This window comes from Anas platyrhynchos, chromosome 13, assembly GCF_047663525.1.
Source record: "Anas platyrhynchos isolate ZD024472 breed Pekin duck chromosome 13, IASCAAS_PekinDuck_T2T, whole genome shotgun sequence".
NCBI lineage: Eukaryota > Metazoa > Chordata > Aves > Anseriformes > Anatidae > Anas > Anas platyrhynchos.
In genome coordinates this window covers 4,201,059-4,215,067 of record NC_092599.1, presented here as the reverse complement: position 1 = coordinate 4,215,067, position 14,009 = coordinate 4,201,059, and the positions used below count along the sequence as shown (strand labels likewise).

Sequence of the window (14,009 nt, the reverse complement as noted above, 5' to 3'; positions counted from 1 at the left end):
CTCTTTGTAGCTGCACAAGTGCAAGCTGTAGAGGACAGGCATTTTTTTCCACTGTATTCTCCCAATTTTTCAGTGGCAACAAAGCCCAGTTAGCTCCTGCCAGCGAGGAGCAGACTTCACCCCAGACCAGAAACACAGCGCAGGCAGGAAGGAGCCTGCAGCCCGCGAAGGGAGAGGGTAAGGGCAGGAGCGGGGCTATAGGGAGTGGATGGAGACGGTCTGAGCAAAGTTAACCCCTGGCAGAGTACAAGGAAAAAATGAGAATGAAAGAAAAAAAGAACACAAAGCTACTTAAAAAGCAAACTAACGTAAGGGACTTAAGACAGGATATGCTCTTACTATGACAGGACAAAAGCATAACCATGTCCTGTGCTTTAAGGCATTAGCGGGCTGGAATTGTTCACCAGCAGAGGTTTTATCCCCCTCCAGCTGTGCCCACTGAGCAGCCACGTCGTGCTGTCACCTCTCCGTGTTTAAGGGCTGCAGGTAATCCTCTCACCGTGCCCAGCTCCCCACATCCACACGCAGGTACCTTAACCCTTGCTGGCACCTCCACTCACTTCTTGAACCGTGGCTTGTGCAGACAAAGACTTCCGATGACTTTTTCGTACTCCGTGCAAGTTTCCAAACAATGCGGCGAGAAGCAGACATACTCCAAGGGCAGAGTTAAGGTTGTGTAATTATCACATGTAGGAAGTGTCATTTTCCCATTGCATCTGCTGTTTTCCAAACATTTTTGCTCTTTTAGATCGTAGCAGCACTGTTTGCTTCAGGAATCTGTGTGGGAACAGTCACTCAGCAGCATTCACAGGGGTATGCTGAGCACAAAGTCCCGTTGTGCAATTGCTACCAGAACTGCACTGCAGTGATGTTTACAGGCACAACAACAACGTGTTTGGGGACAACATCAGCGGAGAACCTGGGAAGAAGCACACAAAGGCAGAAAGTCCTGAAATGTCAGCTCAGAAGCAGATCTGAGCACTGCCTGACTCCTGACAGCAAGAGGCTGCAGCTATTCTCCCTATCCCTCTGTTACCACGTTAAACAGAGCAATGGCCACAGCAAGCACAGAGCGAGTTATTGTGGAAACGCAAAGGAGCTACGGGACATTTTTAGAAAGCAGTTTATCTCCTCAAAAAGTTTCAGGGTTGCTGTATTCACAGCAGAAGTTGTTTTCTTTCCAAAAACCTACTACATCCTTTATTATCAATTCCCCTGGAAACCTTCCTTCCTCAGCAAGTAAGTTTTCAGTCACATGGTAAAAGCTTGGCAACCTCTGGACAGTGTGACTTCATTTAATCACGTACGTCCAACAGGAGGTAATCATTCCCAGTTTATTAAACACTCCTCAAGTAGCAATTAGGTCTCTCTACCTTCACAGGCCGGATGGCAAAGCTGGGATGGTTCCTGCAGCAGCACCGTGACTGCGGACGGGGCCAGCTGAAGCTCCAGAGCTGCTGCATCCCTTGGGAAGCGCTTCCCTCTTAACCCCTCCAGACACCAAGAGAAGAGCCATTTGTGGAAATTAAAGCAAACTGAATTGTAGCTATGCTGTTGGGGTGTTTATTTCTCACCAGGTTGCTCGCACCGTGGATTATCCTGCCTGCCTCAGAAGTCGCCGCGGTGACGTGGGCAGCGTACCCTGCTGAGCATCTGGCGATTTTTAATGGAGTTCAGGCTCTCGCACGCTCGCAAGGCAGCCTTGGGCAAGTCATTTAGCACTTCTTCTCATTAACTCCAACACTCTTGATTTGAAAAGTGAATGCAGTAAATTTCTAAGCTCACACATAAATCCATGGCACCAGCTGTTAAACCGAACTCATTCCAGCCAAATATTTTGGACTCTGTGCCCTTGGATCCAGAAGATGCCACTTTCTCAGCAGTACCGTGTTCAACCCCTTGCTTCAGAGCTCTCCCAACAGCAAGAGGATCCTGTTAACCCACATCTTTCCACCTCTCTCCTTTCCCCATCACGTGCATTTTAAAAACAAAGGTCTTGCACAGAGCTGCTGGCTGCAGACGCTTCCCAGGCACAACCTGAGATGCAGCAGCCCCTCGCCCTCGCAGAGCCACCTCCCTTGCCCCAGCAGCACTGCAGCTGCTCCTGCTTCTGAGCTTCAGCTCGGAGAGCAGGCACCGGTCCAAGGCTCCAGTCTGCACTTCTGCAGCTGGCCAGAGATGCTCAGGGCACACTGGCGGCTCTCCCACCCCGAACTGAGCATCCCGCAAACAGCCCCTGCAGAGGGGAAAGAGCCCCGAAACCCAGGGTGCTGAGAGCGCAAGGATATTTCCACGCACCTGGACCACTCATATACATGGGTTTAAAAACAAAGCAGGACGCTACACACCCAGCCAAAGTCAGTATTTGTGCATAGGGTTCAATGCCAAATATAAATATTAACTCGAGCTTCTCGGCCCCGTTAGTCACTGTGGTAAAGATGCATTTTTGTGATTTTGCATCAGAGCTGCGTTACTTCTCAGAAGTGACTGCTGTCCTCAACAGCCTGAATTCTAACCACTCGTAAATGAGCTTTCTGTTGGTTTAATAGGGAATTTGTTACACAGGAATTGGAATCGGGCTCGGGACACGGGGGTCCCTGTGAGTTTAGCCAGAGCTAAAAGGCTCAGAAGTGATGCTCTGGGGCAGGAAAGTTGTGTCTCACCGCGTGATTAGCGCCTTTTAGTAGAAGTGGGTGAAAAGGGAAATTAGCAATTGAGGGAGAAACGGCAGCACTCACTTCATTGTGCCCAGCACATCCCGCTGAGTGGGATTCTGAGCTGGGGAGAAGACACCGAGAGGAGGAATGAAAAGAGACTGTGCGAAAGCCGGTGGCCCCCACGCAAACTAGAGTAATGTTTGCCGTGCAGTAAGAGCATCCTTGGCAAGGGAAGCAGGAGCCTGCGCTCAGAAGCCTGGAAGTCTTCACCACAAAACAAAACACCAAACCGGAGAGCACGCGTTAGCCAGAGGCGCTGGTGGCCAGCTAACCGCACCCTCCTCCGCTTTCAAAGCACAGCGTTAGCTGCCACTGGCTCGCAGGTGCTGATGCCAGCAAGAAGTCAGGAGGAAACTACTCTTGGAAATCTCACTTAGCACTTGACAGGACCTTTAAAAATGCGGCCCGGGCTGAGTTCGCAAGCTTTTGGGGAAAGCGTTGTGCTAGGAGTTGTGTAAACACAGAACTCGCTGATGGATGGCCCCGGTGCACCACCGAGCTTGATGCATGCTCCTGCAAAACACACCGAGGGAGCTGGATTAATACAGAGACGCTGAGAGACTTCACTGATAATTGTGGGAGAAAAGCAAATGATAAGAGAGAGTTCCCACACAGCATGCCATTTTCCAGACTTCAGTAAAGACTCTGGTACGCTGTCAGATGGGGTATTTTTAGCCGAATCGGGAGCACAGGCATGGCACAGTAGGCAAGGGATGAGGCAAGGAGAACCAGTGGTGTGGCTGAGCTCCTGGAAAGGGAAACATCAAGCTGCAGATATCAGAGCTCCCAACAAACAGAGACAGGGAAACATTTAATGGCACCGTGCAGGCAAGATCTTGCTGGAGTTGCCATTCTCCAGGCAATTCTTGACAAAAACTTGCATGCAGGCTGGAGCAAGCACAGGGGAGAGCTTCTAGGCTGGTCAGAGTAGTGGGAAGCCTGTTTTATAGAAGTCTCTACCAGTTCAACGTGCTCAGCCTGGAGAAACAAAGGTTGAGAGGGGATACGGCTACCCTCTAAAAATACGCTGGGGAAGGAGGCAGCACGCTGGGGCAATAGAAGAGCCAACAGACGAGAACCAAGAGCGCAGCTGAGCTACGCCGGCCATGTAGGCTGGAAATCAGACATCTGTTTCTAACCTTCGGAGGAGCAAGGAACAGAAACAGCCTTGCCATGGGAGGAGCAAAGGCAGGCGATGTCAATATGGACCTTGATCACTTGCAGGAGGAATCGCACAGCAGAGCAGCTGCCCCGGTCCCTCCTGCCCCAGGGATCCCTGTGGGATCGGGTCCTGCACCTCCCTCCTCACCCGCTGCTCTCACAAGGGAGAGATACAGAAGGAGGGGAGCTCTTCATCCAGCTTTTGCCTCTGGAAATGGATTTCTCAAACACCCAGGGATTTCCAATTTGCCTCTAAATTTGGAACGCGTTTTTTTTTTTTTTTTGCCATCCCAGAAAACCTAAAACTTCCTCTGTTCAGCAAAATAAGGGTCTTTTTTAAAAGTTCTCTTTTAATATAATCTATTTATAGATGGTCTTTCATGGGTTCTTTGGAAAATAGTTTTAGAACTGAATTAGCAAGTGATCAAATGCCGACTATCAGGAACTTCAAACAGCAAGCCAAAAACTTTCTATCAGAAACAGCCTGCCGAAGAACAACTTAGTAGAAAAAGGATCTGAAAGATGAGGAGCAATATGCAAGCGAGAGCCGGTGCCAAGAATCCCAGGGTCTGCAAACCCTTAAAATGCCAGACAGGCAGGAGCAGAAAACAGCCTGAAAAGGTAGGGAGGCATAAAAAGCTGTGTGTGCAACAGTGTTAAACGCAGAACTCAGCCGAGGGAAAGGAAAGCCAACAAAAAGCAGAGGCACCAGCTAAGCATCCTGCACGCTGCATTGTACAGATAGCGAGGGCTGTGCAATTTAAATCTGTAATCCCTTCCCGAGCAAAGAGGCTTTTGCAATAGCGCAATCTGGATGTCACCAGCGTATGAATAGGCATCTTGGGACTGCTCTGGAGAGCAGAGGTCAAAGTTTAGTGATGTATGTAGTTGTCTCCCTAATGGGCCTTATTGATTATCATCCATAGAAACAAGCAACGTCTCCAAATCTGCCTCCCCCTTCATGTTAGATGCTGGCAGCCAAGAAAAAGTACCTTGATATCCTCGCTCCATGCAGTTTGTAGAGCATTGAGGCTTGCAACAAGGAAAGACACGGCGCTGCCGAACAGACTTCTGAAACACGGCGAGTGGGAAATGATAAATAGACCTGCGCAGCATCTGCATAGCAGTGGGAGCGCTGGGCCAAAAAGTGCTATCGAGTAAAATACAAACAGACAGACCAAACAAAAATAAAACAGGATAACATGAGGGGAGAAAGAGGAGGGGAAAATAACCAGTCACCCTTGGAATTCAGCCACCTAAATAAAATATGGAAGGGGCTGAAAAGCCCCGCTAGAAACAGAGCCCAATTCTTCCTTGTCTGATTTCAGGTATACCAGCAAGGTATCATAAATATTGCCATGAAGTTGTCACATCTCTGATGTAAAATCATGAGAATAGTTTGGTGTCTTCACAGCACGGGCACAGCTCTGTTGTGGAAACTCAATGGGAGAGCAAAAATAGAAAATCCAGCACAAAGGCTGGACCAAAAGTACTAACGTTGTTTTTTCCCATTGCAGTGAGTGCTGCTGCAGCAGCCAGCGTGCCAGTTGAGTGCCAGTGATGCCAGCAGAGCCACACAGCCACCTCCGGCAGGGAGACCCCTGGGTGGGGGAAAGCTGATAAGGAACCAGGGTGATTATCAGACCTCTTCAAACTTCCTGGGTTTTCAAGACAGAGCCAGAGAAAGCAGGCTCACTCTGCAGATTTTTGGTACTTCCAGTTGTGGCTGCTGCTAGAAAGTGGAAGTGGCAGGAAAGAAAAAATAAAAATAAATAAATAAGAAAAAAAGAAAAACGAGCCCTCTCTACAGTATTTCAGAATCTCAGAAGAAATCCCACTTGGTTCCAGGGTTGGAAATTGTCCCAGCCAGCAGGGAGGTCCTGGCTCCCCCAGAGATGTTTGCCCACCTTCATATGAGGACATCAGGCCGTTTAGGCTGCCCACTCAGGTGTGCTGCCGGGCTGTCTGCTCCCTCCATCCTCATCCTCAGCCATTTTCACAGCCTGCAGGCTCAGCACACACACGCTCAGGATGTGGAAGAGCATCCCTGCAGACACAGGCACCGCCAGCCCCCCGCAGCCCTTTGCTACCTCCTGCAGGCTTTGGGAGCCCCTGGCCCCGCAGCAATCACAGCTTCTGTAGTGCAGGCGCCCCGCTGACCTCCACAGCACAGACGAGACTTCTGGGAGGCAGGAGCAGTTTTGCACGGCCCACACAAAATTCCTCTAAGTCCTTAGGCATTGCAAAGTTTGGCCAAAAAGGAGTCTGTGTGCAGGAGGCGTCTGCCCCTGCAGTTGGGAAGCCTGTACAAGCCTTATTTATTCCCGAGTAGCATCTGTATGAAACCCATCATCTACCTGCGTGTCCTCACACTGGAACGCTGGCTCTTCCCACCTGAGAAAGAAGAAAAACTGGAGATTATAAAGCAAAGCACAGGCTGTGTCACCTGCATGGAGGCTGTAGTGCCAGCCAGATGGGCAGCAACCACCGCCACTTCAGCGGCACTGCAGCAGCACGACGCCGGGCACTGCCAGGGATGTCGCTATCCAACACGCCGCCAAGTCACAGAACAGCAACGAGCCTGTCGTGCCCTCCGTTTTCTTACAGGTACAGCAAATTTGGCTCGCTCTGGGGCCTCTGAAGGGCCCAGCGCCGGGGAATCAGCGATGCTGTGCTCTGTGCAGCTGGCACTAGGATCACCAGCATCTGGTGGGAGTGCAGCTCCACGGGACTCACCAAAAGAACAAAAAAAAAAAAAAAAAAGCCTCTCTTTTCTTCTAGAGTACAGCTGAATTCCCTTCCTCCCATTCCCTCAACAGATGTCAGAAAAAAGCATGAATGGCTGCGGCCCCGTGTTTGACTTGCAGCTTTCACACTTGCTGCCGAGCTGGCCTACCGCTTCCGAATTCAGCTCTGAAAGGTGCTGCTTTCTGAAAATGAAAAGAGAAAGGGAAAAAAAAAAAAAATCAACAACCTCAAACGTTTAAGAGTAAACTCCTTCAAAAAGAAAACTTGCTTCAAGCCAAAAAGCACGTGCCAAGTTTCAACTAAATGTAAATTTTCACCATGCTGTAATAAACATCTCAATATGGGGGGCTCGCAATGAGAACGCTGAGACAACGTTGCTCCAAGCAGTTAAGAATATATAGAAATATAATATATAACTTTTTTTTTTGAACAGAAGGAAAAAATCAAAGTACCCCAAGGAGCCATTTTATGGTGTTTGTTACATACATATAGATATTAAAACCAACCAAACAAGGAGAGCAAAAACAACGAGCCATGGGTTGATCTGGTGCTCGTCGTGCAGGAGGATGGAGTCGGGAGCAGGGCTCTCTCTGCCAAGCCATGTCACAGGTCTGGGTGCTGTCAGCGCAGATGAACCCAGGACCGCTATGGGAAGGAAGATTTTCCAGGATGGAGAGGTGGCCTGCAGCAGAAACGTGCCTGCAGGGCACAGCTGCCCATCTCATCTCACTGGGGCTCTGTGGCACGCAGCGCTGGCTCCCAGCTGCTTCCTTCCCCAGCTCAGCACCGAAGGGTGCTGGACACGGCTGGAGGGGCTCCAGCAACTGATGGAGGTGGTGTTAACAATAAAACGTGCCTCAAAGGGGGAAGAGTCATTGTCCTTCACTGCTCAGGTGCTACATGGCTTTCCTTGCCCTCAGGCTGGCAAGGTGGGGCGCTGGGAGCTTTGGGTGCAAAGTGCGAGCACGGCAGTGTTATCTCAGGGCCACGTCTGCCTGCTTGGCAGACAGCTGCTGATTTGTTTTGGAATGTACAGAAATGGCCTTAAATCCAATTTAGGCATTAAGGGAGGAAAAAAAAAACACAACATCACCACAAGAGCCGTATGGCAGCTTTGCAAGCCCACAGGCTCCCCCGCAGCTCCTGGAAGGGCAGCAGCGCTGTGGCCACCGCTCCAAAGGTGGTGTGAGGGTGCCACCAGCTGCAGCACCCTGCAGAGAGGAGCCCAGGGGCTGCACCAGCCCAGGGACAGCAGCTCGTGCCCTGCAGCTCCTAGGAAAGCTGCAGCAGGAAAGCATCATGTGTCTCTCCAGGACAAGGGGCCACGCTTGGCACCAAAGCCATGAGTTCGCCAAACTTGCCCAAAAAAAGGGGAAAAAAACACTGCTTACAACGTTCCCCCCAGCCTAGGAGAAATACGCTTCCCCAGAATCAATTCAAACCTAACAGGTTGCTGTGCTCAGAAGCAAAATTAATCTTACACCAGGAGGATGAATTACAAGAGGAAGGGGTTGCTGCTTTCCGCGCTAAAAATTAATCTTGCGCCTGTCTGCTCTCCAAGTGGCCACCTTGCCAGGAGGAAGGGAAGCCTGGGTGCAAACAGGAACTTTGAGAGAAAACGTAAAAAGGTTTCCAGGTGGTTTTGGTTAAAGCAAAGGCAGAGCGATGAGCTGCATCGCTGCCTGGTCTCAGTCATGGCAGAAGGTGGAGAATTGGCCAGGAAGAGAGAACCGCCGCTGCCGAGATACCGTGACTGGCCTAATTAGGTGGAATTGCCATTAGCTATTCCACCTAATTAGATAATTAGATTAATTATCTAATTAACTGAAATTGTTGTTAGACAAAGGCAGGTAGAGCCTCAGAGGTGATAAGGAAGATACCAGGGCAAGGTTACTTCGAGATTTATATTGATTCCTTTAACAGTTCAAGAATTCCCCTGCTTCCCACAGTTATTTACCCTCACCTCGCTCCTCCAGGATTGTTTAAAAGTGATTAAAGCAGGGAAGAGGGGGGCTGCTTTTTGAAAATAGAGGGGGAAAAAAAAAAAAAAGAAGAAAGTTTCACTGCAAGTTCATGGCCCCATGCTCTGGCCACGCAGGCAAGGACCGTGCCTGTCCCCAGGCTCCTGAGGCTGGATTTTTTGGGTTTCTCCCCGAAGTCCTTTTTGGCTACCCAGCCCACATATGTTCAGTGAGAGGCATAACACGTGAGCTAACGCTGCCCTGATGCTGCTGGGTTTTTCTCCATCCTCGCAGCGCTGGTGGGAACCACTGGGCCTTCTGCTGCCCCCCCTAAATTTTGCCCTGACCGAGCCCAGGCGTGGGGAGGCGCAGGAAGGCGAGCAACCAGCTGGACCCTGCCCTTCCCGTCCTGCATCTATTGTTAGAAGCATCAAGGAATTTGACCCACTTTGGGAGTTTCTGTTGGTTTTTCACATTCCATTTGTCCTCTCCGACGAGCGTTTTGCGCTCGTGTGTCACGGCGCTGGCTCTGCTCCCTGTGGTGGATGTTCAGATGGCCGTAAAGAGATCCAGCTGCTGTATCCCGCTGTGCTCAGAGCTTTTACACGCCGAGTGGATCCAAGATGCTGCCCACACTGGGTTTTGAGGCGTCCTCTCCATGTACCAGCTCTACCTAGCATCCTCCCTCCTTGCCCAGCTTCCTTCCTCTGGCTGGACATTTTAATTCGGATGCAGACACTGCACGCTTGCTCCCACCAACACCAAAAACACGAGCTTTGTTAGCTACGACACAGCTTTTGCAGAAGCCCAAAACAAGAGCCAAGATGTGGCGAGCAAAACATCCTCAGCCCAAGCTCTCTTGCTCACCTCCCTGCTGGAATTCGTATGGCTCTGCTGTCAGGCAGAAGGAAAGTTTGAACACCTTGTCAGGAGCTCGAAGGTGACTTCTGGTTTACCTTCCCTAGCGTTTGTTGGTCACACACACGGGTGTCTCACCATCATTTCCCCTCTTCTGCCTGCCTCCTGTGCACCTCTGAGGCTTCTCTTCCACACGCCCTCATAACACCTGACTTCTTTCAGCCTTAATACCTGTGTATAATAGCTTAATAACTCTTATAATAGCTCCAGCCTGTCTCCTGAGAGGCACAGAAATAAACCTGTCTCTCCTCGTTGCAGGGAAGACGTTAACAGATCCATTACCGGCCAGAACAGAGCCGCTGAGATTGTCAGCATCCCTCGCTCCTGCTCCCTGGGAGCGCCTTGGCTTCCCTCTCTGCAGCACGAGAAGTGCCTGCACCCGAGCAGTGCCCCCCGGTATTTTTGCCTGTCCTGGAAATCTGTCAGCAGCACACCACGGCTGACCCCACTTAACCAGCAGGACAGAGGGAGGCCACAGGCAGGCAGGAATGAATTTAAGCCATGCCCAGCAGCAGGCTTCTAATCCCTATTACAAAATCTGCCCGTTCTGCCGCTGCTTCCATTCGGCTCAACAAGTTTGCAGGGCCAGGACTGCCAGCACTCAGGCTCCTTCGCTTTAAGCTGGAGGCTGATATCCACAGGATCTCGGGGAGTTGTGTTCATCGCATTTGGCTCAGCCGGGCACTTATTTCATTTTTAGGGCTCGGAGATGCAGCGGCAGAGTTCAAACCCCAGAGGAGAGAAGTCAGGGAACAGTGCACGGGTGATGCCTTGACGCTCCTCAGCATAAATATCAATTTTCACACTGTGGTCGGCTTCTGTAAGTGTGGGGAATTGGTGTGGCAACAGGATTGTAAAGAGGTCTCTGCCGGAGATTAATCCCTCCGTAGGCAGTCCCCCTGCGTGCGTCGATTCCTTGCGATCGCTCAGTAATTAAGAGACTAAAACCAAACCAAAAGGGACCACAGTGAAAAACTGCCCCAAAATGTCCAAATCTGAAAAAACAAACAAACAAACAAAAAAAACAAGGTACTCACTGCATACAGATGCAGAACTCCCCAGGATGGAGGGTATATGGGGGTGGGTGAGAGGTGGTGGTACAGACACAGCACCGTAGGGCAGGGCTGGGAATGCCCATGGCAGAAACTCGCACCAGGAGCACGGCCCTGGTGGTAAACCCAAGTCAGTCCCTGCAGTTCCTGCTCCTACATCACCTGGTCTTTTGCTTGTACCCCATGGTAGGGAACATTCCCTGCCCGAAGGCAGCACAGGGAGGGTTTGCCTTGCCGGAGGAGCCAGCGCTGTCCCCCAGCAGACCTCCATCTCTGCCCACGGCTGCTCCCAATCTGGCCCATGGGCAGGGAGCAGGGCACTCCAAAACCTCCCCATCCCTCCTGCCAGTGAGCTTGGGCAGCCCAGGCTCAGCACACATCCACATTACATCCCTTCAGCACACATCCACGACATTACATCCCTTTTGCTGACCCCCTGCCCGCAGCATCAGCCCCGTACCCTCGCTCCCAGCTCAGCATTACATCTCGCTGTGCTCCCGAGCACATCCACCACAAAGGGACAGCTTCATCCCCGTGTCCCCCGGGGAGCAGCCCGGAGGGATGCTGCGGGCAGGGGTTAGCCCATCACACAGCACGTTAATCGTATTACTGCGGAAACCTGACACAGTTCCCGAAGTGTGAGCCGCCGAATCCTCCCGGCGCCCGGCGAGCCTTGGAGCCTCGTTGCAGCATGCCAGAGGTTCTTTAATTCATTAATCATATTTGCTTAATAACCCTGTATCTCTCCAGTGGGGGGAACTGCCAGGCTCGCACGAGGTAATTGGGGATGGCTCTGCTGGGGAGCAGCACCGGGGCTGAGGCACGTGGAGCAGCCCTGCAGTCATTTCCAGCCCCCAGCCCCAGCCCCAAAGCCCAGGGGGGGCACACACCAAGCCCCACGGGTGTCAGGCACCCTTCTGACAGCTCTCCTCTCCCCGCCTGGCAGCAAGGCTTGTGGCAGAGGATTTATGACGCTGCCAGGTGATTGACAAGCCCGCGGCCGGCAGCAGCGTGTTTATTGCGGGTAATTACTGATGATGTCAAGGAAAAAATTGCAGAGAAGATCCCGCGCGCAGCCTGCTAATTGTACCTGCTCCTCGCGCTAGGAGTTGTGAGAGGTGCAATCCATCAGAGGGGCTTCGTGCGACTTCGCAGCAGCTGGCTGCAGGCCAATTCTGCTGCTTTCGGAGCCAACAGCAGCAGCAGGGCTGGCAGCAGTAGCCCCAGCTGGCACTGCCCAGCAGCAGCAGCAGCCCCACATCGGCACACGTGCGGGTGGATGGGGTCAGCTCTGGCGTGTGAGGCTCTCCTCCACTCATTCCCTGTCCCTGCAGCACCGGTTGCTCTCATACTCATGGCATCAAAGCCCCTGAGCCCAGCACTGGGTGGTGGCAGCACTCGGTAGGTGGGGTTCAGGCGCTTCCCTTGTTGGGAATCAGCCTTCTTAAATATCCTGTGATAACAGCCCCAAAAATCTTTAACTGGCACATTTTCTAGGACCCTGCTGCTGGCAAAACGTGTATCGACCACCCCATGGCTCTGCAGCCCCCCAGCACGCCCGTGTCCATCCAGCACCACCCAGATCCCAGCCGCAGAGCTACAGCCTCACGCTCCCCCCACAGCATCACCAGGGGGGTGTTTTTTCCTCACCCATGATCAGGAAAATCAGCTGGCAAATCCCATGGCCAGAGTGTGGATGGGGTGGTCTATTCGATTGCTTGTTATCATCCAGTGCCACCCACCTGAAGCACAGCCTGGGCACACCAAGGAAGCTGCTGCACCCTTATGGGGGCCTGCTAGAGCTCCAGCTGCCTTTGGGGATGCAGGGAGCATCCCATGGCTGCTGCCACCTCTCTCTTCCCCTTCCCAGGCAAGGAGCAGCTTCACACCAGCAGCCTTATGGCCACAGAGCAGGCCAGCTTTAAATCAGCCCCAGCTGGGCCAGCTCCTCCTTCCAGAGGGTGCTAAAACCTCACCAGCAGGCTCCCTTCAAGCCCCACCGACTTTGGAGGTGCTGGGTGAGTCCCTGCAGGCTGACACGATGCAGGATTTACCTGGCGTGCTGCAAGCACCACAAACCACTTGTTAATCTTCACAATGACCATTCATAGATGGAAAAAAACCCTCTGCCCTGCTCATCCTCCTCCACTATGGCCATCAGAGCAGCACATCCCACCCGAAGTAACCCCGACACTGGGTGCACCCGCGGAGCCCCGGGTCCGGAACCCAAAGCGGGGATGGGCGAGCACGCTGCCGAAAACCTGGGAAATTAAATTGAAATGCTTTTAAAAAGCCCAGGGAAAGCAGACACCCTCCCAGGACAAGGAGGCTGAAAAGGCTATTGAGAGCAGCTATAAATACAGCCGGGCTGGTTCTGGCGGAGCCATGATATCATTTAATAACGTCGCTCGGAGGCTAATTGCAGAGTTTAAAAGCAAACTTAATAAGTAGCAACTATGAAAATGTTAGTTCTTAGGTTACAGGATTATAAGAAAGCAAACCAGTCTATGCTGTATGTTAATGTCTGAATCCACGTATTAGAGCAATGATCTGCGCTCGGTCTCTCTGTATAAACCTGCTCAATATTTCAGCAGCTGGGTATTTTTGCCTTGGTTCTCAGAGAGAAAAATACGCTCATTTATTTCCCCGAAATAGCATATTATGATGGATGCAACTGCCAAGCTCCAGCTAATGGATGTAACATGATGGAAAACATCATTATTTAGGTGTGGGAAATTGTTCTTTAGGAATCCAGTGTCTGCAGCAAACCTGCGCTCCTTGAACCTCAATCCCACAACGCGTTTCAGATGTGGATTTTAAGTGACTGTTTCTAATTAGTGCATCACAGAGCCCTGTCAAAATACCTCCTGGTGAATGGCAACAGCGTGTGCACGGGATTTTAAATCGCACCTAAAGAGCGGCCGTGGCTCCCCGCAGATTTGGAGGCAGGAGGCCAGCACCACGAAGCAGCGGGGCCACCCGTACCCGGCGGGCAGCGGGATGCCAGGCTGTGGGGTGAGCCCGGGGCTGCTGCTGGTCCCGTGCTGCTCGTCCCCGTGCTCCTCCTACAGCAGAGGTGCTGGGGAGACGAGGCAGAGGCAGCAGAGATCAGCTCGGTACGGAGGCACCTGCAGAGGCTTCTCCCCAGGGCTGCGCATCACCTGGGTACCCAAGGGGGTTGGGATGGCAGGCGGCACCGAGACGCTGCCAGCTGCACGGGGAAATCGTGAGCTCCCCAGTGCCACCTGACGCAGGAGGAGGGCCTTTTGTGCTGTTTCCCACTGGAAAATGAAAAGCAGTGAGCAAGGCGTAGGGCTGGGTACAGCAACGAGCCCAAGCAGCCCGGCTGCTGCAGGGAAAATTCCCTCCTGGTGTGGGATCTCCCTCACTCCCCAAACTGATGGAGTCAGCCCGGTGTAATGCCCGCAGGGAGATGCTCTCTGCTCGTGGTG

At 52.1% G+C, this 14,009-nt stretch overlaps 1 long non-coding RNA gene across 1 annotated transcript; it reads right to left on the bottom strand.

Annotated features, from left to right (window-relative positions):
- Window positions 1–2,274: 2,274 nt before the first annotated feature.
- LOC110353830 (uncharacterized) lies at window positions 2,275–12,674 on the bottom strand. The gene is made up of 2 exons (XR_003500315.3): window positions 12,208–12,674; window positions 2,275–10,446 (listed from the first exon to the last, which is right to left on the bottom strand). It is a non-coding gene; the product is annotated as an uncharacterized lncRNA (long non-coding RNA).
- Window positions 12,675–14,009: the final 1,335 nt, after the last annotated feature.